Source organism: Eleutherodactylus coqui, chromosome 9 (assembly GCF_035609145.1).
Source record: "Eleutherodactylus coqui strain aEleCoq1 chromosome 9, aEleCoq1.hap1, whole genome shotgun sequence".
Classification (NCBI taxonomy): Eukaryota; Metazoa; Chordata; class Amphibia; order Anura; family Eleutherodactylidae; genus Eleutherodactylus; species Eleutherodactylus coqui.
In genome coordinates, this window is record NC_089845.1 from 101,417,163 (window position 1) to 101,441,537 (window position 24,375).

The 24,375-nt window shown below is 46.1% G+C and overlaps 1 protein-coding gene across 1 annotated transcript in view; it reads left to right on the top strand.

Moving 5' to 3' along the window:
* Window positions 1-7,038: 7,038 nt before the first annotated feature.
* EPPK1 (epiplakin 1) overlaps window positions 7,039-24,375 on the top strand; it is a 43,393-nt gene continuing 26,056 nt past the window's right edge. The window contains exon 1 of the mRNA XM_066578154.1: window positions 7,039-7,106. The gene's annotated coding sequence lies outside the window, so the exon portion shown is untranslated. The remainder of the gene's footprint in view (window positions 7,107-24,375) is intronic.

The window sequence follows — 24,375 nt, forward strand, 5'->3', positions numbered from 1 at the left end:
GAGTATTACACATGTGGGCTTAGATACATGACTGTTAGGGCTCGTACACAGGCGTATGCATTTTTGCGTAACCTCAGCGCTGTGTATTTGCGTCTTGTATGAGGCTTTTTTCGTGTGCGTATCGGCGCATCTTACTGTCTTCTCTGCGCCCGCAGGACATGATCATTTGCGCAGCAAACAAACGCGCCCCAATATTAATAGCCGTTTACCTTAATTTGTTCCCAATCAGTTCTTTTTCCCGCTGAATTCCGCATCTCTTCGCGTATTCGCTCACCTTTCCCCGCCGTTGACTTCTATGGGGACTTTTGGTGCCCAAATGCACACGAAAGTAGAGTATGCTGCGTCTTTGTTCCGAACGCGCGGAATGCGCACGCAAAAACGTGAAATATGAACGAGCGGGTTGAAATCAATGGGTTCTATTCTTTGCATATTACTTAATTACGCAGAAATGCACGCTAATACACCCGTGTGAAGGAGCCGTGGATCCCCCATGTAACCCGCTGCATGATGGGGGTTGTAGTCCTGCACTGTGGACTCTCCTGCTGCTCTGCTGTACATAATCGTTATATAATGTTACAGTCTCTTCCTCTGGAGTTTCGTTTCCCGCTCACAGCTGAAGGCTCGTTACAGTGTGTTCCGGCTCACAGCCTGCAGGCGTCACACATGCATTATATGTGGTCACTCAGCAATATAATGAGGGGGAGGCCGGGATCTGGGGACTCCCATCCACTGACAGCAAGCAGAGGTCTCAACAATGGGGAAGAATTAGCTGAGCGCTGTAATCCCCATGTAGTGTGCACCGTATACCTCAAGAATGGGATCCCCGTCCCGGACCCCGCGCCCCTCCGGGGTCCACACTCACTATGCAGGAGCCCTGTGAGACTATAGCTCAGTCACATGGCCGCATTTTTGGTCCGTATTACACGCAGAATACAGACTGCATAAACTCTACTGACCGCATTGGCTTGTGCAGACGTGTGTATATGCAGTGCGTTCTACTTTGGTCCGTATCTCGCATCCTGGACCAAAATTGCTCATAAAGCCTATTGGATCGCGTAAAAACGCAGCAAATACGCAGTTGCTTGAGTATCCACTGCGTTGTTATGCGCTTGGCGGGAGATCGTTATGAAAATAAGCCCTTTTGTGTTTTTTGTTTTTTTTTTACGTGCGTGAAAAAAATGTAGTGAATATGTGCGCAAAAATAAAAAAATGCAGCAAATACACCCATATGCACATAGTTACAATGCTGTGTATGTGGTGCCGGTGTGAATGAGCCCTAAGGCCATAGCAATCCACTAAAAAATCAGATTTTCTGTGCAATTTTCATTCTTTTTAGTTTGTTTCCAAATGTTCCATCCATTTTTGAAGCGCATTAAAAAAAAAAAAAAAGGTATTTCTAACTTTTGACTCTCTTTTTTTTTTTTTGTTAAGGGGCTCATGTTGAAATGTTAAAAACGGATCGCCCGTGCATTATGCGAAAGCAATTCGTTTTTTTACATTCTCTTCTTAAAATCAGATACAAATAGGTCATGCTGTGTTTTTTTTGTTTTTTTTTTTCACCCTGATTGTCCGTCTGATTAGAAAGCGCCCACCTGTGTATCCGCATGCAAATCAATGTGTTCTATTTCTCTGCGATTTTTGGCCCAATTTTTTTTTGTTCTGAAAATCGCATGAAAAAATCGCCTGTGTGACTGCAGCCCAGGGGCGCCTGTGTGACTGCAGTCCAGGGGCGCGCGTGTGACTGCAGTCCAGGGGCGCGCGTGTGACTGCAGCCCAGGGGCGCGTGTGTGACTGCAGCCCAGGGGCGCCTGTGTGACTGCAGCCCAGGGGCGCCTGTGTGACTGCAGCCCAGGGGCGCCTGTGTGACTGCAGCCCAGGGGCGCGTGTGTGACTGCAGCCCAGGGGCGCGTGTGTGACTGCAGCCCAGGGGCGCGTGTGTGACTGCAGCCCAGGGGCGCCTGTGTGACTGCAGCCCAGGGGCGCCTGTGTGACTGCAGCCCAGGGGCGCCTGTGTGACTGCAGCCCAGGGGCGCCTGTGTGACTGCAGCCCAGGGGCGCCTGTGTGACTGCAGCCCAGGGGCGCGTGTGTGACTGTAGCCCAGGGGCACGTGTGTGACTGCAGCCCAGGGGCACGTGTGTGACTGCAGCCCAGGGGCGCGTGTGTGACTGCAGCCCAGGGGCGCGTGTGTGACTGCAGCCCAGGGGCGCGTGTGTGTGACTGCAGCCCAGGGGCGCGTGTGTGACTGCAGCCCAGGGGCGCCTGTGTGACTGCAGCCCAGGGGCGCGCTCACGCAGGCGTAGTTTTTGTCTGTATATTTCCCTGGTCTATTATAACTTAGGAGGCTTTTCACACGGACTGATAGTTTGTCCTATTTTTGCCGGACTAGAGTCGGCCACGTGATGGTCACTGCCATGGGGGATGGGACAGGCGTTGTCTGATGCAAGTTGTGCCCATGTGCATCCGGCCTAATAGTGATGTCATCGGTTGTGTCTAGAGAGTGGTGATGTCACTGGTGTCACATGACTCGCATTGACTATACAACCCATGAGGTGTTGTTATTCGGTGCCCTCAGGGGTCCTCTGTCCTTCAGGACTGACTGGTGACTCCACAACCAACCTTTATCTAAATTCATCAAGTAATGCCGGTCCTCAGGACGGGCAGGACTTTCCTGTATGGCCTAAGATAGTGGCTGCTCCCAGGGGTCATTGCAAAGAGTAGCATTCCTAAAGAAACATATTCTAATTCTAGTGTTTTCTGTTATCAGCCAGTACAGAACAGAATGTTTTTCGTTGAAGTCTATGGATAGTAGAGGGGAGGAGAAGGCAGAGAGTCTCTGCTGTAGCTTGTAGTAAGTGTTTTCTCTCACCCCGCTGCTGGATTTCCAGCTACACTGCTCAGTACTGCTGTATTGCTGTTCTGGGATAAGACATGTTTGCACATTTTCGGATGGTTTATGATATCGCCATGTAGCTCCGCCCCCGGAGCCTGATCTGTGTTCACACTTCACAGTCACAGTTCGGTGGATTTCAGCCACTCTCTGTACAGCTCTGTGGCTTCTGTTATTGATATTGGTCCTATGTGCCATGCATAGTTTGTGACCCCCCCCCCCCCCCCCCCAGAATGTGACTTTGACCGCATGTCACGTGTTGTCACTGCAAGCTGATGGCGCTCATCAGATGTGACTAAAACGTAGCACATGATGTAACGTTAAAACTTGACCGTGGCTTTAGATGTGACTAGAGGACGAGGCATGATATAGCATTAGAATTGTGGCTGCAGCTCTGGATGTGACTGGAGTATGACATGAGGTAACTCCGGATCAGTACAAGGTGTGTACATAGCTCCTCGCTGTTATCTGGCGGTTATCTGTGGATTGGTGGTTACAAATCATTCTTGCTGCCTGTCAGCGGTTGTTATTAGTTGTGCTGATGAATGATTGATCAGCGCAGTTATTACTCCGGTCGGTGGGTGTAGCTCGTTCTTCCAACGGTGACTGTGTGATCTATTACAGAAGAAATGTGCATACGACCCAGCGGCGAGGGCGGGGGGGAATGACAAACTGATATATATATCATGTGTGTGCTGTATCTGGAGGGCGGTGATGTCACGGCTGGAGATTATACTGATACTGTATATAAAATGTGTATTTAGTATCTGGCGGGCAGTGATGTCACAGCTACAGATTACACAGGATATACACTCACTATCAGCACCAATCCCTCCCCTAGAAGTTGTCGGAGGGAATGAAACTTTCTCTGTGTGATTGTAACGTTGATACAAGTGATTACACTATCAGAGCAAAAGCATCATTCATTGTGGAGGACTGACCTCTTGTAGGGAGGCTCTAGTACCCTGTTGTACCACCTCTAGCTTGGATACATGATGTAATACGGGTGGGCATAGCTGCTCTAGTACCCTGTTGTACCACCTCTAGCTTGGATACATGATTTGATATGGGTGGGTATGACGGCTCTAGTACCCTGTTGTACTGCCTCTAGCTTGGATACAAGATGTGATATGGGCGGGCATGGAAGCTCTAGTACCCTGTTGTACCAGCTCTGGCTTGGATACAAGATGTGATACGGGTTTGGCATGGAGGTGTTGGTACCCTGTTGTACTGCCTCTAGCTTGGATACAAGATGTGATATAGGCAGGCATAGAGGATCTAGTACCCTGTTGTACCACCTCTAGCTTGGATACAAGATGTGATACAGTTGGGCGTGGAAGCTTTAGTACCCTGTTGTACTGCCTCTAGCTTGGATACAAGATGTGATACAGTTGGGCGTGGAAGCTCTAATACCCTGTTGTACCACCTCTAGCTTGGATACATGATGTGATACGGGCAGCATGAAGGCTCTAGTACCCTGTTATACTGCCTCTAGCTTGGATACAAGATGTGATACGGGCGGGCATGGAAGCTCTAATACCCTGTTGTACCACCTCTAGCTTGGATACATGATGTGATATGGGTGGGTATGACGGCTCTAGTACCCTGTTATACTGCCTCTAGCTTGGATACAAGATGTGATACGGGCAGCATGAAGGCTCTAGTACCCTGTTGTACCACCTCTAGCTTGGATACAAGATGTGATACAGGCAGGAATGGAGGCTCTAGTACCCTGTTGTACCTCCTCTAGCTTGGATATAAGATGTGATACGGGGAGAATGGAGGCCAGACAGTTCTGCTCTGTAGCGTCTGGTCTGATTGTTCACAACATCACTGCATACAGAGGCGGCTGTGTGTGTCAGAGTCCGTACATGTAATGGATGTAATGGGGACCGTGAGACCAAATATTCTTCAGCCAAGAGCCTGGAAATGGCACCGACAGACACCGGGGTGTAACGATGGCGTCACCTGTCTTTGGATGGCGGACAGCAAAACAGTTGGAGCTGCTGGTCCTTGTCAGTCGATCAGACTATCCTCTCTACTGGTGGTCTGTCGGGGGTCCTGAGCCCGGTCACCTTGTGTGCCCCCACACATCTGTTGGTCCCAACACCTCCTACCAGTCTGGTCAGAACGGCCGGTGGGGGACAATTCATGGATACGACCATCCAGCTACTCGCATCCCAATAATGCGCTCCTCTCAGAGGGGTAACGGGGTGACATCTCCTCTCTGCGGATCTGCATCAAAAATTGCTGCAAAATTTGCATGATTGGTGATGATGATGCGGATTTTGACTATCTTTTTAATGTAGATTTTGGTGTGGATCTTCACCATTTTCACTCTTACTGGTCCTGATGCTTCAATCACAACCAGAGCTGCATTCAGAATTCTGCTCCTGCATGCCGTAGTCACATGTAGAGCTGCAATCTGTTATATCATGTCTTAGGAACCATGTATATAACATGATGTAACTCGGGATTCCCACAGTAGAGGATTTACATACTGATTGATATTGATGTCATTAGTGGCGGCACCTCTGGATGAGCACATAACGAGCTGGTGATGTCACTGACACTCGGGCGTCTTCTCGGTGGTGAATGAAGAACATTCTTTTCCGTGAGTCAACAGATTTATGTCAGAAACCTCCTATCTTGTACTGAAGTCACATCCAGAGCTGCGGCCACAATTCTGCGGTGACATCAGGTCTCATGCTCCAGTCACATCCAGAGCAACAGCTATCGTGTCTTCTCCAGTCACATCCAGAGCTGCGTAGTTCGGTTGCTTTTCTATAAGCATAGAGTCGTGCATTGTGGGAGCTCAGATGACAGTTGCACGGACCGTTAGAACTAAGCTGTTGGGTCACATGACAACTAGATTTCTGCTTCCAAGGGAAACCTGTAGAGTCTTGTATGCAGCTTTGGCTGTGACTGCAGTAGTTACTGTTGCTCATTCCTTTTGTACACTGTTTGTACTGTATTAGCTCCATAATTATACGGTCTCAGACACAATAAAAGGAGACGACCGGGTGAAAGCGGCGGTTCTCTCGCCCTCGTCACCGCGCCCTGCCCCATTCTGAATCACTACACTTTGTTCCCCATATTTACCCACAGACCGCAATAACCGAACAAATTACAGTCTGCCACTTGTGCCTCGGCAGCTGCCAGCATCAACACCACAGGGGCGAGAGATCTGGCAACGGATCGCCACCCTGGGTCCCCCTGCTGACACGGCGCGTCCAGGTATAATGCCGTGGCTCCTCTGGTCACACCCCGATTAGGTAATCCAGCAGGTCCCGATACTGAGATCCGCAAGAACAGTGATGTCATCGCCATGATCGCACTGGCGTCGTGTTATATTGTTATAATAACACACCTGATACTGGGAATGCTACATCCCATAATACACTGGAAACATGACGTTCCTTAACCTTTTGCAATCCAATTTCCCTCCCACTCCCCAGCTCTTACTTATTTTAGTTGGGAAAGTGCCTTGTGGATTTCCTGGAATTACTCAACAGAAACGCGTAAAAATGACGTAATGATAATTTTATTAGCAATTGTTCGAAAATGAACAATTTCCAATCCAGTGTCGGCCCTCGTCCAACATTAAGATTTCCCTGCATAGCTCCGATATCGGACGAGATCAGACATGTCTCTAACACTATGCAGGACAGCGCTCCGATGTTAATGGTTTGATGGAGCGCTGTGGTGCATAGTGTTAGAAACATGTGTCTGACCTCGTCCGATATCGGAGCTATGCAGGGAAATCTTAATGTTGGACAAGGGCCGACACTGGATTGGAAAGGGGTAATACACTGACCGCAACCCGATAGTGGGAATACTACATAATATAATAGGAATATTATATCCCATAGTCCACCGTCCGCAACCCAATACTGGGAATATGGCATCCCATAATATACTAGGAATACTACATCCCATAGTACACCATCCACAATCTGATACTGGGAATACGACAGCCCATATTATACCGATCACAGCTTGATACTGGGAATACTGCATCCCATAATACACTAGGAATACTACATCCCATAGTACACCATCCACAACCCGATACTAAGAATACAATATTCTATAACCTGCTGACCCCCAGAACTTCTCCGGTTCTTGATCACTTTTTCTGTCTTGCAGGACCCCCGGACCCGCTCGGTATCTAGCAGCTCCAGGAACGGATGGTACCGCGATCCCTCCCTGATACAGGTAACCTCCGTGTGTAGATACTTGCACTGCAGATGAATGGTACATGTGTGCTCACACAGCTGAGGATTTGTTACAGTGTATCAGTAGTGATGAGAGCTCTGGGCTTGCAGGCCAGGCCAGGAGAAAGTGCCTACACTGATACATTGTTACAAACGCTCATCTGTGTGAGCACAGCTAGGTCAGGATGACTTCTAAGATCTCTGGAAAATTTGAAATATCAAGTCTATTAGAAAGGTGTAGAACTTCACTACAATAATTAAGCCCCTCCCCTTTCAGAGCGCCGTCGCTGCCGGTCTCATCCCCGGCCCTCTGTACACAGGAGCAGATGTAACCGCCGTGCTCCGCAGCTGTTCACCATATCTGATATCTCAGGCTGGGTTATTTGTAATACAGAATGGTAATAAACTCTGTAATGAGGGCACAGCTGGCGGGCACAGATATGGTGGCGCAGGCTGTGTATACGACCGCGGGTCCAGAACACTCATTACTGACAACCACTCTGGACTCCGTTGTGGAGTTTGCCAGGTGTCGCTTCACTTCCTCCTCTAGTCCTGGAGAGAAAAGCTTGAAGGCCTACTCACGCGAGTGTTTGCTAATTGTGTATTATGCGCATAAGCTTTGCGCCCGTAATGCACTGTAACAAAATCGCATGGGCAGCCATGTTGCCACTAACACAAATTGCAAATATTACGCGTATAGGAAAAATCGCAGCATGTTTTATCATGCTGTGTATTACGCATGCATACACGCCAAGATAGCACATGGCAATGGATGTGTTTTGTTTTTATAATTTTTTTTCATGCAAATAGGGGCAAATGTGGAAAAAAGTTTTTACACTGAATGCTAACGTTCAAATTCTACCAACTTGGCGTTTTTTTTTTTTTTTTTAAACTATAAGGCCCCCCTCACACAGACGTTTGCATGCTGCGTTTACTGCGGTTTCAGCAGCGTTGTCATGCATTTTGCCAGCGTTTTGGCTGTGTTTTCCGCACATCACTCGAGGAACCAATCAGAGCAATCTCTTGCTGGAGGCGGGGTCTTAAAACCCTGTCACTAGCAAAAGTTGCTCCGTCGGTGATGACAAGTACCCGGCGAGCAGCAGCAGGGACCCGGACGGCGCCTGCTATGTGAGTATTGTTTTTGTTTTTTTTCTGGTAGTGCAGCTAACACTTGCGTTTAGCGCTGTGAAAAACGTGGTACCAAATTGTGTCACATTTTCAGCAGTGCTGAAACCGCTGCCCATTCATTTCAATGGGTGATGCAGGGCTGAAAACGGCCAAAGATGGAACATGCATCACTGTCAAGGCGCAGCGTTTTGCCGCTTGTGTGAGCAGCCCCATTGAAATGAATGGGAGCGTTGTACAGCATTTAGTGCAGCGCTGAAAACGCACTGCTGAACGCTGTACAAAAATGTCTGTGTGAGGGAGGCCTAAGCATTCCATCTGAACGCACCTAAAACACAACCCTTTCTATGTATGGAAACACTTCCCCAGAAATCCTAAGGCCATGTTCACACGAACATCTCATCCACATGCTGCGGAAAAAATCCACACAAAAGCTGTGGGGAAATTGACATGCGGTGCGAAATTTAAATCCGCAGCATGTCAGTCTTATGGCCACCTCTTCTCAATGAGGGGTTAAATTTTGCACAAAAATCTGCATTAAAAAAACACGTGAAAATCTGCACCAAATGGTGTGGGTTATGATACTGACTTTCAGCTGCAGACATTTCGCAGTGAATCCACCCCATGTGAACATAGCCTTAAACTGAAAGGACTGGAATAACGAGATTTCCAACCCCCGACCCTTCTGAGGCCGATCATCAGCTATCAGGAATATTCGTTATTGAATTTACAGAAAACAAAACTGAAAGAAGAAAATTCCTATTCCAAGACTCCAAACCTGCCCTGTGTTCTCATAACCTCTGTATCCAAGGGGATACTCCAGAGCTGCACTCACTATTCTGCTCGTGAAGTTAATGTGTACATACATTACATTACTTATGCCACGCTGATACTGATTTGCATCCTGTATTATGCTTCAGAGCTGCCCTCCCTGTTCTGCTGGTGGAGACACTGTGTACATACATTGCTTATCCTACAGTGATACTAAGTAATGTATGTACTCAGTGACTCCACGAGCAGAAGGGTGAGTGCAACTCTGGAGTATAATACAGGATGTAACTCAGGATCAGTACAGATCATTCTGAGCTGCCCTCCCTGTTCTGGGGGAATCACTGTGTTCATACATTACTAATCTTGTACTGCTCTTGAGTTACATCCCATTTTATACTCAAGAGCTGTGCTCACTATTCTGCTGGTGGAGTCACTGTGTACATACATTACTTATCCTGTACTGATCCTGAGTTACATCCTGTATTATGCTCCAGAGCTGCACTCACTATTCTGCTGGTGGAGTCACTGTGTACATACATTACTTATCCTGTACTGATCCTGAGTTACATCCCGTATTATACTCCAGAGCTGCACTCACTATTCTGCTGGTGGGTGGCTCACTATTATTGAGGATCTGTGGAGGATACACTTATGGGGGATCTGCGGATAACACATTGTTATGGGGGGGGGGGTTGTGATTGATTTATGTAACCTCTTTAGTTTAGTACTCTGCAGCTTCTACAATAGCAAAATGTGAAATAGTGAGGTGTGTAGGTATGTGGCGCAGTCACCTTCAGCCTTTACATTAGGAGGCAGTGCTGGTTGGGGGTTAGCTTTAGGGTTTGGACATTTAGTTCTGTAGATAAGATGTTGGAGGTTGTGCTCCCCGGGATTATCATTAACCTCCCGTGCCCCCCCACACTGATCTCGAAAGTGAAAGCTGGGTAGGTTGTCCTGCCGGTTCTGCCCTCTCACCCTGATTTCCAGACATGTTGAGTAAAGTTCATTGCTACAGAACTCTGGCCGGATCCCAGGGATCCCCGTCCAGCTGTAGTCACATGGATGAAAACTTCTGAGATCCATCAAGGCTGACAATGGCAGGAATGTGCAGAGAATGCAGGGAGTAACCAGGAGGAGTGCTGCAAGGAGAGGCTTATTGTGTCCAAGATTCCTCCCTCCTTGAGTTATTACGGTCATTAAGTTGTCTGAATTGTTAAACTAAGTTATTGTCTGTCTTATTTGAAGATGTAATTGTAGTGGCCCAGTACATGCTTTCCTGGCCCCCTCCATAATGTCATACATGTAATGTATTGTGTTGATGCACTGTGCAGAAATGTCTTGTCATTCTGTTATGTGTGTTTATGTGTGTTATGTGTGCTGCAGCGTGTGATGGGTTAAGTATTTGCAGAATATGATATGACTGTCCGTGAAAGTATCAGTTTATGTCCTGTCAGGTGGTATGAAAGAAGCTATAAATGTGAGTGCTTGAGAGTGGGAAAAGGTCTTAAATTTGCCTTCCATCTTGGGTTCCACCTAAAGCACAGAGGCACATGGGGGCACCTTCAGCCCTCGTGGGTTGAAAATGGAGGAAGAGGAGAGATTTCCAGCATACCACCAGAAATGCTGCTAGAGGAGTGAGCCCCCCAAAAGAGAGAGCGTGTGAGTTGAGCGTACGTGTTCTTGTGACAAGGCCTAGTGCAGAGGTACTTTTATCTAATTAATACCCGCACGTCTTACAGTCTGGGACCACCAGGTGGAGGTAGTTCAGTTTCATTGGTCACACTCAAGCGTCTTAAAGTCTGAGTCCTGCTGAGGGGAGGTACTCTTCTTTACTTAATCACACATTGGCGGCCTAAAGCCTGGATCTGCCGTGTGGAGGTACTTTGTGTCATTTCATTCCTGCACATTGTAAACTTGTCATTTATGCCTTGTACTGATGAAGTTTCAAGTAAAGTTTATTCCAGGCCCTGACCGTTCACGGGGACCTGAGGTACTATATAACTGTTTGTGGCTCCATTATTTACTCGCCGATGTTCATGCCGGTGGGTACAGGAACAGTGGCGTCACCCGTGACAACCTCTTCTCCTGTCCTAATGTTTATTGGGCATCCCCATGCCGATGGTGTCCGGAAGAGGCCCAGCGCTGCCCTGGCCTTGGCTGCATGCGTCCCTCCAGGAGAGAGCTGCTAAGTGTCGCCGTGACAAGCCAGCATCTTGACCTCCCAGCTCCTCAGCGTATGCCATGTGTCCATGGGTCACCCTACGGGACGCTGCATAATTATATTACTATTAAGTTATATCAGTGATGTCATCACCTGGGGCGGGGCTGTGACAAGTTCCCAGACATGATATGCAGACTGGTTGTCCGCAGTAATAGATGAGTAGCTATTACATATATAACATTGTAGGTGGGCAGTGTATGGCGCTATATAGCTCTGATATTGGGGCACAGTACGTTTCTATTAGGGACAGCCGATCATTATATAGTATAGTGCTATTAATCTGCACTATAGGCAGTATTTGAGATTGTTGGGTATTGTAAAGTATAGCTCTGATATTGGGGCACTGTATGTCGGCATTATTAAGGACTATGGGCATTGCACAGTACAGCTGTGGTATTTTGCTGTTGTGGCAGTATTATTTTGTACACTAGGCAGTATTTCAGACTGTTGGGCATTATACAGTATATCTCTGATATTGGGGTAGTATATGTCCATATTATTAAGGACTGTTGGGCATTATACAGTACAGCTCTGGTATTTGGCTGTTGTGGCGGTATTATTTTGTACACTGTAGGCAGTATTTGAGACTGTGGGTATTATACACTATAACACTGATATTGGGGCACTGTATGTCGGTATTAAGGACTGTTGGGCATTGCACATTACAGCTGTGGTATTTGGCTAGTGTGGCGGTTTTATTTTGCACACTAGGCAGTATTTGAGACTTTCGGGCATTATACAGTATAGTTCTGATGTTGGGGTAGTATATGTGGATATTAGTAAGGACTGTCGGGCATTATACAGTACAGCTCTGGTATTTGCCTGTTGTGGCGGTATTATTTTGTACACTGTAGGCAGTCTTTAAGACTGTGGGTATTGTACACCATAGCTCTGATATTGGGACGATGTATGTCAGTATTAAGGACTGTTGGGAATTACATTAATTACAATCAATTTAGCTACTGCGGCAGTATTATTTTGTACATTGTATGGCAGTATTAATTTGGACACTGCAGGGAATGTTTTGCCTAAGGATCTCCACAGACGGTAGACATACCGGGACCGCTTTCTTGTCAGGATGAAGAATTATAATGATCCTGAATATAAGGTTACGTGATGCGATTTTTCACTTCTTGTTGTAAATGGTGAGCTAAAACCTGCGGCTGGCGGGTACAGGGCGGCTGTCATCGTGGTGTTGGGTGGAGTGACACTTATTCTCGTTATTTCCAGCTCCTCAGACGCCGTGTACCTCGTTCTCTCCGCTCTCACATTCCTGACATTTAGCAGACTTGATCTATTTTCACTAGTACTGGGCGTGGTGTTCACTCAGTGTTCCAGGATCTCCGGCAATCGGAGGGGAACATCAGGAACATTCCACAACGATGTTACAGAATATGCCGTTCCAGAATTCCACACCAAAATCGTCTAACTGCAGATTTTGATGTGAAATTGCAGGCAGAATTCTGCTATTTTCAATTTTGCATAAAAATCTGCAGATTTTGGTGCTGAATGTTCCGCAGGAGGGCGTATCACAACGCGGTTGCAGAATATTCCGTCCCGTGTGAAAGGGCCCTTAAAGAGCAGCTTAACCTGGATGTAAAACCTCCACCAATGTTACCTGTGCTGCAGCTTTTTTAACCCTGTAGTGACTGCTAATAGGCCCATTTACACGGAACGATTTTATCTTTCAAAAAATTGTTGGATCATACAAATTTAAAAGCTATTCAGTGTAAAACAGGCCAATAACTGATCGATGTCGGCATAACCATTATCATTTGCTCATTTACATATTGTGTATAAACAGCGATTGCTTTTTCATTCACATTTACTAGTACAGCGAATGTGAATGACTGAACGATTTGTGAGCAAACAATTTATCTGCCTGGGCAAATAGTGAACCAGGGGATAAGCAAATTCTGCCCTGATAAATCACTCAGTATAAAAGGAGCCGTTTTCACGCAGCCCAAAAAAATTGTGCAGAATTTGTGCTTTGCGAGGCGCACGAATATGAACTCATACACATGAGCATTTTTTTTTGTATTTTTTTTTTTCCTGCATCACATCGCACTGCATAACAACCCATCAGCATTCTGCGACACAATTACAAAATGCTGATGGGTTGTTATGACAGTTGGAGGCCAAACCTGGTCTAATAGGCCTATAGAATGCACTGCAATACTTCAGTATTGCAGTGTTGTCTATAAACGATCATTGTAAGTAGAGATGAGCGAGTATACTCGCTAAGGCACATTACTCGAGCGAGTAGTGCCTTAGCCGATTATCTCCCCGCTCGTCTCTAAAGATTCGGGGGCCGGCGCGGGTGACAGGTGAGTTGCGGCGGGGAGCAGGGCGGGAGAGAGGGATCTCCCCACTCTTCCCCGCCCCCCGTCGGCCCCCGAATCTTTCGAGATGAGCGGGGAGATATTCGGCTAAGGCACTACTCGCTCGAGTAATGTGCCTTAGCGAGTATACTCGCTCATCTCTAATTGTAAGTAATAATCAAATTCCATAGTGGACCAAGAAAATAAATTGAAAAAGGGGGAAAATGTTTTTTAAAAAGTTAAATAAAAAAGCCCACTTATGTAAAACAAACAAACAAAAAAAACAAAACGGAAAAAAACCTGAAAATTGGGATTGCTGTGTTTGTAGTGAGCCAATCCAAATGTATCATGTTAATTATTAATTAGCCCACGCGGTGAATAGGGTGGGTTAAAAAAGCAAAATAAAAAATGGTTCCAAAATTGCTGAATTTGCATATCCTGCCTCACAACAAAACATAATAAAATGTGATCAAAAAGTTGCATTAACCACAAAATGGTAACAATAAAAAGTACAGCTTGTCCTGGAGAAAACAAGTCGTCACAAAGCTTCGTCAATGGAAAAATAAAAACCGTCTTTTAAATGTGGCAATGTGTGTTTTCTTTTTACTGTTGTGCAAAAGCAGTTAAAGCATAAAAGAAAACTAAATTTGTTATTGCAGTAACCGTACCGACCCAAAGAATAACATTAGCATTTTATTCAGATTGTAAACAATAAATTAATTACAAGGCCAGGACTGCAGGTTTTTATTCATCAAAAATGAAATGAGATCAAAATGTTTTATTTCCCCCAAAAAATGGTATCCTTGAAATCCACGTGAAAAAAAAGCGAGCTCCGGCAATGGGGAGATTTTTTTTAAATGTAATGGCGACAGAAAATGATTTTTTTTCTTATTGTAAAATGGAAATAAAACTCTAAATGTAATATTGCCATAATCGTAGTGACCAACACAATAAGTCTGCTTTCACACCTGCGCTGGGGATTCTGCTTTCATGTTCTGTTCGTTACAAGCGGGGGCCAACCCAATTTACTATAATGGGGTCCGCCCGAATTCCACCCAATTGGCCGACTTTTGGTATTTTCAGCCACATCTGTGATGGAACCTCCGGCCAGAGGTGATTCCTCCCTTACACTATCACGGTATTTATGCGCACTGTGAACGCTTTAAAAAATAAATAAATAACCCAAAAACCAGTCATGTAATTTCGGGGGGGGGGGGGGGGGTGTTGTTCCCATTTGATCCCCATAAAAACACAAGTAATACAGAACATTACCTGGCTTACTAACTATTTCTCCAGAGAATTATTCTGCGCCAGCTGTACACGGATGGATAATTGCTGCAAAATCCGTAGCAAATACCGTCTAGAACATGCCATGTAAAAGCGAGTTGCGATTTCCGCGGAAGCAAAATCACAGCATGTTCTATTCTTGTGCGGATTTCACACCGATGGCTTCCATTGACATTGCGGATAGGTTGCGGGCACCAACGTCATCGCTTAGCGATGGTGCAGGACAAACAAAGATTTAAAAAAAATCCGTACTGCACATGACCGACAGTGAGCCTCCTTCAGTACAGAAGAAAACGGGTACGTATTGTCGCCAGGTGCGGTTTGGTGCCGGATTCCGTGGCGGCTCCTGCATGTGGAATCCGACCCGCCCGTTTTCAGCCCGCCTTACATGCTTGTGCCACACTTATGTGTTTTTAGACACTTTCAGACAGGTTTTTCTAGCTTGTCTAAAAAAGGGACACCACGTGGCCTAAATTGCGCCAAATGTTTGCCACGATTTTTAACGTAAACTAAGCGAACTAATAGGTGGTCTAAATTAGACTACAGAGTCTTAAAATTTGACATTCGGTGACAAATATTGCACATTTAGACCACACGTCCAACTTTTAGACAGTATTAGTAAATGACCCCAACATGTCGACGGCGATGGAAAAGTTACGGCTCTTGGAATGGTTGGTCATTAAAGGGCTAAAGCTGAGCGCATCCAATGTAAGCGCCAGTCTTTTTCAGTGCAATGATAAGTATTCTCACTCCTCCACTGCGATGCATGTAGGTTCATATATTTGTATGTGGGGACCTTCATACATCTTGTAGCAGTACGTCCCTCACAGAGGAGAAAGTTTTGCGGGACTCCTCTCTCAGAACCTGTGTTCGGCTCAGGGCTGTGGTTGGGACATAAGTTGTCATGCAGGTCCCGACTCGTTCTCAGCACACAGGACAGCGTGTAGGATGTTGGCATAGCTGAGCGGGGTGAGGCCTGTCAGACGGGTGATGACTCTCGCTCACATTGTCCTTATTGACACCTAGTGTTTATAATGTTAAACTATTCCACTGACTGTCTTGATTCCCATGAAGGCCGACTATTATACAGAGATCCCTGCCTGAGCTGTACTATGTAGCCTGCTATATCCAGGCTTTAGAGCTGCCCAGTACATACCCTGGCAGGGAATGTGCCATACTCCACCTATGTCCAGATGACCTCTGGCATTGCCCTTGTACAGCGCCCTCCTATCTGTCTCCTGGCAGATGGGTGTTGCCCCTGAGCCCCAGGAATGTGCCCTGGACATTCCACCGGGTCACCTCCCATCACAGAGCCTAGAATCAACAGGGCAGCTCTGAGCTAAGTGCCCATGGAAAACACACAGCGCAGGTGATATTAACCCTTTAATTGCCAAACACAGTGCCAGCATATTAACCTCCTCCTTTCCAGTCGTAGAACCAAATATCAAAACCCCTTTCCCTGCCAGTAAGTCCCAGCATTTTGCTGCACTGATCCCTGCCAGTCATAGGTCTAGATAATACTATCTCCAGGGTGCAGGTTTTCTGCACAGCAGCCGGTAAGGTAAAGGCACTTGTGCACTGGCAGACATTAGTGCTCGTTTAGCCCCATTGCATCGTTGGTGCAATCATTTGGGTTTATACAGTGTCATTATTGTCAGCAGCAGATCACTGTTTATACGAGGAGATATACTGCTGCCAACCCATAATCTTTATGCTCACATTAAAAAAATGCAGCCAATGACACACGAGCGTTTGCTCATTTATCAGTGGACCACTGGGTAGTTTTACACGGGGCACTGGTCAGTAATGACCAATTGGTGGCCCGAACCTCAGCACATGTAAATGGACCTAAACACAGAGGCATGTGCATAGCAAATGATATTAGGGAGAATAAGAGATTAAAGTTACCTAAAGGTCTAATGTGGACCCCATGGCGGTACCTGCAGACATGATCCCCTCAGGGCTTATTCAGTACACATGTATTATCGCAGTGAGAGTGTTTAACATCTAATTGTTATTCCTCCCTAGTTGTAGTTTGTGACTTATCATTGGGTGGGGTTCACTAATGAATAATTACCAGACTGCAGCAGATAAAGGCGCCGATATCAATTAGGGATGTGATGGGTTAAGAAATATTTGCATTGCGTGATAGCTTGGCTATTATTGTTATGTGTACTCTCATCCACAATGCATTGCTCTATTCTACCTTTACTTTTCATATAAACAAATCGTAAGCCAGAGAAAGGAGTTTTCTGCTCCTACACCCAGCTGACCTTATGCAACACCCAGTGATTATCAACGAATGTGCCTATAGAACCCAAGGCCCAGTTCTGCATGTTCATACACAAACTTGCAAAAATCTTATACAGTTTAAGGCCCCCTGTCCACGGTGATATTCCGCTGCGGGGGATGAGGGGGAGAGCTGTCAGCTCTCTCTCAGTGGTGAGCCTCTCTGACAGACAGGCTCACCACAGAGAATCGCGGCATGTCGCGATTTGAGTCCCGTGAGCGGGGAATCTCTATGATTCTCTGCTTGTGGACAGGGGTCTGCGCTTTCCATAGCAATGCTATGGAAAACGTGCACTGCGTTACCCGTGGCCAGATAATCGGCACGAGTAACGCAATGCACTATCGCCCGTGGACAGTGGACCTAAGGCTGATTTATACATAACGATTATCGCTCAAAATTCGTCCAAACAATGGCTTTTGAGCGATCAACTTTGTGTGTAAATGTGTGCCCATCGTGCACTTGCCATGCATTCTTCATCCATGGCTGACTTCAGCTCAGCATAAAAACCATCCTCCCTGATAAGAGGGACTGCATGCTGAGTTCTTGCAGGCAGCTCTGATAACATAGTTATTAGCAGCAGCCCCAAAGCAGAACAATGGTCATGAATTTAAAGAACAGAACACCTGCTGTTCTGTAAATATATCTCCTGGCAGCTGATTAACATGCAAATGATGTTAATTAGATGCTAATGGACATTAGCAGCTAATTAACATCATTAGTACCTAAAGCAAAATGATCGCTCAAAGCTGTTAAGGCTGGTTAAAGGCCCATTTACACTGGACGATTTTCGCAAAAAATTCGCTAACTGGCGATTGTTCTAGTGATAATCGGTGTGTGTAAATGGGCGCGGGGCACCCGCATTTCGGGCACTTTTTGCTGATCATTAAAATCAAACTGACTTGATTTTAAGATCACTTTTATCAGTCATTCTCCACGGGGAGTGCTTATAGAATTGTTTCTTTATGGAGAACAAAGAATCTGAGCGCAGATAATAGGCTATTAGCCTGCACTCAGTGAAGGCTTCATTTACATACAAAATTGGTATTTAAGTAGCTGAGTAGCTACTTGAATACCAATTATTTCAATTCTTTTTTTTGCAAAATAATCGCTCAAAGCTGTCACTCAAACTGTCCATTGAGCAATCTTTGAGCGATTATCTGCTCGTGTAAATAGGCCTTTACACGGGCATATGATCACTCAAAGACCGCTTAAAAGGACAGTTTGAGTGACAGCTTTGAGCGATCATTTTGCATAAATACTTGGTATGTGATCATTGGTATTTAAAGGGGTTGTCCCGCGCCGAAACAGGGTTTTTTTTTTTTTCAATAGCCCCCCCGTTCGGCGCGAGACAAACCCGATGCAGGGATAAAAAAAAAAAACGGGTAGTACTTACCCGAATCCCCGCGCTCCGGTGACTTCTTACTTACCTTGTGAAGATGGCCGCCGGGATCTTCACCCTCGGTGGACCGCAGGTCTTCTGTGCGGTCCATTGCAGATTCCAGCCTCCTGATTGGCTGGAATCGGCACACGTGACGGGGCGGAGCTACGAGGAGCCGCTCTCTGGCATGAGCGGCCCCATTCAGAAGGGAGAAGACCGGACTGCGCAAGCGCGTCTAATCGGGCGATTAGACGCTGAAGATTAGACGGCACCATGGAGGCGAGGACGCTAGCAACGGAACAGGTAAGTGAATAACTTCTGTATGGCTCATAATTAATGCACAATGTACATTACAAAGTGCATTAATATGGCCATACAGAAGTGTATACCCCAACTTTGTTTCGCGGGACAACCCCTTTAAGTAGCTACTCAGCTACTTAAATACCAATTAGGTATGCAAACGAAGCCTTCCCTGCAGGCAGTTAATAGCCCCAGGCAATTATCTGCAATCAGATCCCCCCACCATGGAGAACTACTGATAAAAGTAAATAACGATTTTTAGGTTGGACTGAATTTAATGATCAGCTTGCAGTGCCCGAAAAGCGTGCGATGGGCGCACATTTACATGCACCGATTATCGCTATAATGATCACCGATTAGCGGGGTTTTTTTTTCCTTAAAGCGATCATCGACTGGTGTAAATGGACTTTTAGTGTGTGGCTGTGTATGTATTTGTATATGTGTATGTATATATTATATATACACATATGCACACACACAATGTGAGGCAGGGCCTGCAGATACCGCCATGGGGTCCACATTGTAGTGGCCCAGACACCATTCTGGTCCCCTCCGTAAATGTCATACATGTTTTGTCCTGTTTAGATGCACTGTGCATATTTTGTCATATCCAGTGTGTGTTGCACAGCTGCAGCACTTGAAAGGTTAACTTTAGTAAAATTACTGCTTGCATGTAAACGTGTCCGTTTGTCTTGTCATGTGGTACAAGTGAAGTTATAAATGGGAGTGCTTGAGAGCGGAAAAGAGAGTTAGGTCTTCCATTTTGCCTGCTACAGAGTGCGAACACAGAGCCACATGGAAGCATTTTCAGCTTCCATATGGTTGAAGATGGAGGAAGAGGAGCGATATCCCGTAGCATTTGGAGTGTAGATATGAGTCCCGTCAGCAGAGAGAGACAGAAAGAGAGTCCTACCAAAAGTTCCCAAACAGGTACTTGTTCACACTACAGGCTTTTCCTGTGCGGCCGTCCACAGTTAGGATCACTGCACAGAGGTACTTTATAGTGACACCCACACATCTGCCGTGTGGGGTGTGTACTGGCTAAGCTTTCTTTAATAATTGTCTGCCAGAGTGTCTGCGGAGTGACCCCTACCCTCCTTCCTCCTCTGGCGTGCTCCCAATCCAGGACTGGTGACATATGGATAACGTGAACTGTAGGGCTGTATTCATCCTGTGTATTCTCCCTACCTCTGAGCTATAGCCTGCTAATGTTCTACCGTGAATTGTACCTGCATTACATGTTGTAAAAGTTTATTACCCAAGTAAATTTATACCGGGCCATAACCGTTCTTGGGGACCCGAGGTACTACACTCAAGTCTCCGTGTTCATTTCTCCGCCCCATAAAATACCGGTGTGTGGGAATGGTGGCGTCACGAGTGATAAGTACCACTACTCCCCCATCCCGTTTATTGGCCTTTCCCTATCATAGGGGTGTTGAAGCTGGCTTGCGATCCTACTCTGGCCTTGGCAGCGTGTCATCCCTCCGGGACCAGAGCATTGTAAGTGCCACCGTGACAAGTCAGCACTTATCCCTCCCAGCTCTTCACGTTAGCCAGGTGCCCAGGGTCACCCCTCTGGGGTGTTGCAACATGAATCCATTATAACCCCCAGAGATAATATATGTGTAATGGATTCCCTCCAGAGTGACAGGATTCCTGCTTTTGCAGCTGATAAACCAGTCACAAGGACTCACAAGATGCATGCAGCATTGAGTAATAATTACAGAACGGCACAGCTTGCGATTGATACCTATAAATTAGACTCCGGGTTGTCTGATGGACATATTTGCTTATACAGGGGAGTATACTCGGCCCCTAGTGACAGGATTGCCACAAGAGAGTTCAGCACTACTATAGGGGTGTCTTCACAGAAAGTGGAAAATCTGAAGTATTGCTACGTCCACACGTAGCGGATTTTCAGCACCGTCATTTTGAGATGAACTTCACTCACCCTCATTTGAAGAGGTGACATTCGCGCTAAAAATCCACAGCGTGAATTGACATGCTATGGATTTGAAATCCGCCCTGCAGGTCAATTTCCATTACAGATTTTTTTCCATAGTATTTAGATGGGATTTCTTGAAATCCCTTCTACGCTGCTGGTGCTGTAAGGTGCTGTCTACACTGCGCAATCTGTTGCAGAAAGATCTGACATAGATCCGCCTCATAATCTGGGGCTTCCCGGTGCGGATTTGCACGCGGAATAGCCTTTCTTTAACCACATACAAATTTCTTGAAAACCACATGGAATCCTGTTCAAGAAATGACACTTTTTTCGGATTTCAACTCTGCATGTAGATAAAACCAATGCAGCACAGTCTACACTGCAGATTTCTATTCAAATGAACGGTACACTTTTGGACGTGGATTTTATGCAGAGTTGGTGGATATCTGTGGTGAAATCCGCCATGTGAACTGGGCTTTAGGCTATATCCACGTGTAGCTCTTTTTGGTTCTAACTTCATTCCCTCATTTGAAAAGCTGAAATTGCGCCTTATATTTGCGTTGTGGATTTTTTCTGCACCATGTGGATGTGATATCTTGAAATGTAAAATGCTCTCAGATTTTCCGCTATGTGTGAACAATTCAAGCGCTATTACAGATTTTCTACTGCAGCCCAAAGTTGTCTGTCTGCGATCTAGAGATTTAATATTCTCTCATCTCAGTGATCATCACTAGTCGAAACGTATAAACTACAGACCTGACCGATATCTTATTACAATCCAAGAACTTTTACCGAGTACAAAGATTCCTGTCCGTTATTAGCCATGGAGTCCCCTTTAAGGAGCGGCCATTGTTTCTGTCAGACTGTCTCTTTCCCCACTTCTGACTTCACAGCTGGAATGCGAACAGGTTCAGACAATATCATAATACACCGTGGTATTCTATTACATACGAGTAACTCTTTTATCACCGCATGGTGATTCGCTGGAGCGTTTTTCTTATCAGCGAGACTCCGCATGTAAAGCGACACTGCTGGGACTGCCGTAATTTTGTATGTATTTTAGTGCATTTTTTTCCCTTTTTTTTTAGAATTTGCCTTCAATAGGGGAACAATGCAAACACAAAATGTGACTGCACGGTTTTGGCTCGTCGTTTGGCCACTATTTACCAGTAGGAAAGATTTCTGGGACCAGGTTTGATATTTATGTTTACATATGAAGCAACAATAACTTAGTTATATGTAAGCTACAGTATGAAGCTGGCCATACATGAGGTAAAAGTTGGCCAAACACACAGATTTTGGTGGAAATGGTCAACTATCTCATGTATATGGGGGTGTTCCAACTTTCCCCAGGTGGCATATGTTGAGGGAAAGAAAGGTCGGACATGTTGGATTTTGCTTAATCGTTTGTTCCTGCAGTAGATAACATGGAGGGGTGACTAGAAGAAGTGGGGCAGAGGGGTATTTAGAGGAGGAATTAGAGGAAGTTTGAAAGGGAGACAGAAGGGTTTGGAGGAGGAAGAGAAAAACTGAGGGATTTGGAGGAAACTGGAAGGAGGGGGACCAAGGAGTCTGGAGGAGGAAGAGGATAACAAGCGATCTGGAGGAGGAGGCAAGAGTCTGAAAGAAGAGGGACAGAAGGGTCTGGAGGAGAACGGAGGTGGACTGAGGGGTCGGTAGTAGGAAGAGGATAACAAGGGTTCTGGAGGAGGAGACAGGAGTCTTAAAGGAGGACAGGGGGGTCTTGAGGAGGAAAAGGAGAACGGAGGAGGACAGAGGAGTCGAGAGGAGGAAGAGGATAATAAGGGATTTGCAGGAGGAGACAGAAGTCGTAAAAAAAAGGGACATAAGGGTCTGGAGGAGGGAAAGGGGGACAGTGGGGTCTGGAAGGAAGGGGACACGGGTCGGGAGGAGGAAGAGAATAACGGTAGATCTGGAGGAAGAACACGATGACTATAGATCTGGAGGAGGAGACAGGGGTCTGGAAGAAGGACAGAAGGGTTTGGAGGAGGAAAAGGAGAAAAGAGGGGGACAGAGGGGTTGGGAGGAGGAAGAGAATAATGAGGTATCTGGAGGAGGAGACTGGAGTCTGGAAGGAGGACAGAAGGGTCTGGAGGAGGAAAAGGAGAACAGTGAGGGACAGAGTGTCTGGAAGGAGAGGACTAGAGGGTTTTGGAAAAGGAAAAAGAGGAGTTTGGAAGAGGGGACACAAGAGTCTCAAGGAGGACAGATGGGCCTAAAGAAAGCAAGAGACGTTTGGAAGGGGGGTAGAGGGGGCTGGAGGAGGAAACAGAAGTCTGGAGTAGGGATAGAAGGATCTGTAGGTGGAGGAGGAGACAGGTGTCAGGAAGGGGGGGGGAAGGTCTGGAAGAGGAGGACCTTAGAGTCGGGAGGAGGTGGACAAACATTCCTAGAAGAGGACATCGGAGTTTGGAGGGGACAGAAGGTCCTGGCAGTGGCTTATTTCCTTCTACGTGCTGTAAAAAGCTGCTGACTTGAGCATGCATGTTTGTGGTGGAGTCTTATAAATGGCGCTCAACCAAACAAATCGGTTTCATTCTGCTATTCTGCCGCTTGTCTTTCCAAGAAATCATTAGTTTTCAGCTATTTCCATATCAAATATTAATTAAAGGATTGTGTAATATGTCTGTGATCTCCGAGTTCCACAGATTAACTGTCATCACAGGGCCTGCGGCTTGTTCCTAGGAAGATGCGGCTAGTTAATTTAATTCTTCCTCTTAATCATTAACTGTAGTGTACAAATAGATCTGCAGATAAATACTCTAAACATGTGAAGTCAGCTCCAACCCTTCTGCAAACAATGTAATCTCATCAAGCTATGATCACATTCCTGTCTAGGCCAGGGGTATGCAAACTTATATCCACAAAGTCTTGATTTTCATGTAACTGTGGGGTTCTGTCTTTTTATATACAGTGGTGCCTTGGGTTAAGAGTTTAATTCGTTCCATGACGGAGCTCTTAACCCAAAACACTCGTACGTCAAATCTATTTTCCCCATTGAAATGAATAGAAAAGCCATTAATCTGCTCCGGATCGCAAAGCTCTCCCACTGATTTCAATGGGGATGGCGTTGCCCCATTGAAAGCAATAGGACGCCGGCACCCCCGCAGTGATTTTGGGGGAAGGGCTTTAAATATAAGCCCTTCCTGAAAATCATCCCTAGCTGTAGTAAAAAAATGAAAAATATATATACTCCCCTGTCTGCCGGGGCTCAGGTGCGTCTAGCCGCTGCTTGTTCTCCCTGCACTGCTCTGAAGCTTTTCAAGGGATTTAATCTGAAGGGATTAAAATGCAGGGAGAACAAGCAGTGGCTAGACACGCCTGAGCCCTGGCAGCGGCGGACAGGTTAGTATATATTTTTTATATATTTTATACATATTTTTTGCGACTGATGCTGCCAACTACCGACCCATCTCTAACTTCCCCTTCATCTCCAAACTACTAGAATGCCTAGTTTACTCCCGCCTTGTAAGCTATCTATCAGAAAACTCTCTCATTGACCCCTTACAGTCTGGCTTCCGACCCCCAACACTCGACTCAAACTGCTCTTACAAGGGTATCCAACGACCTACTGACAGCCAAATCGAGGGGCAATTACTCCCTACTGATCC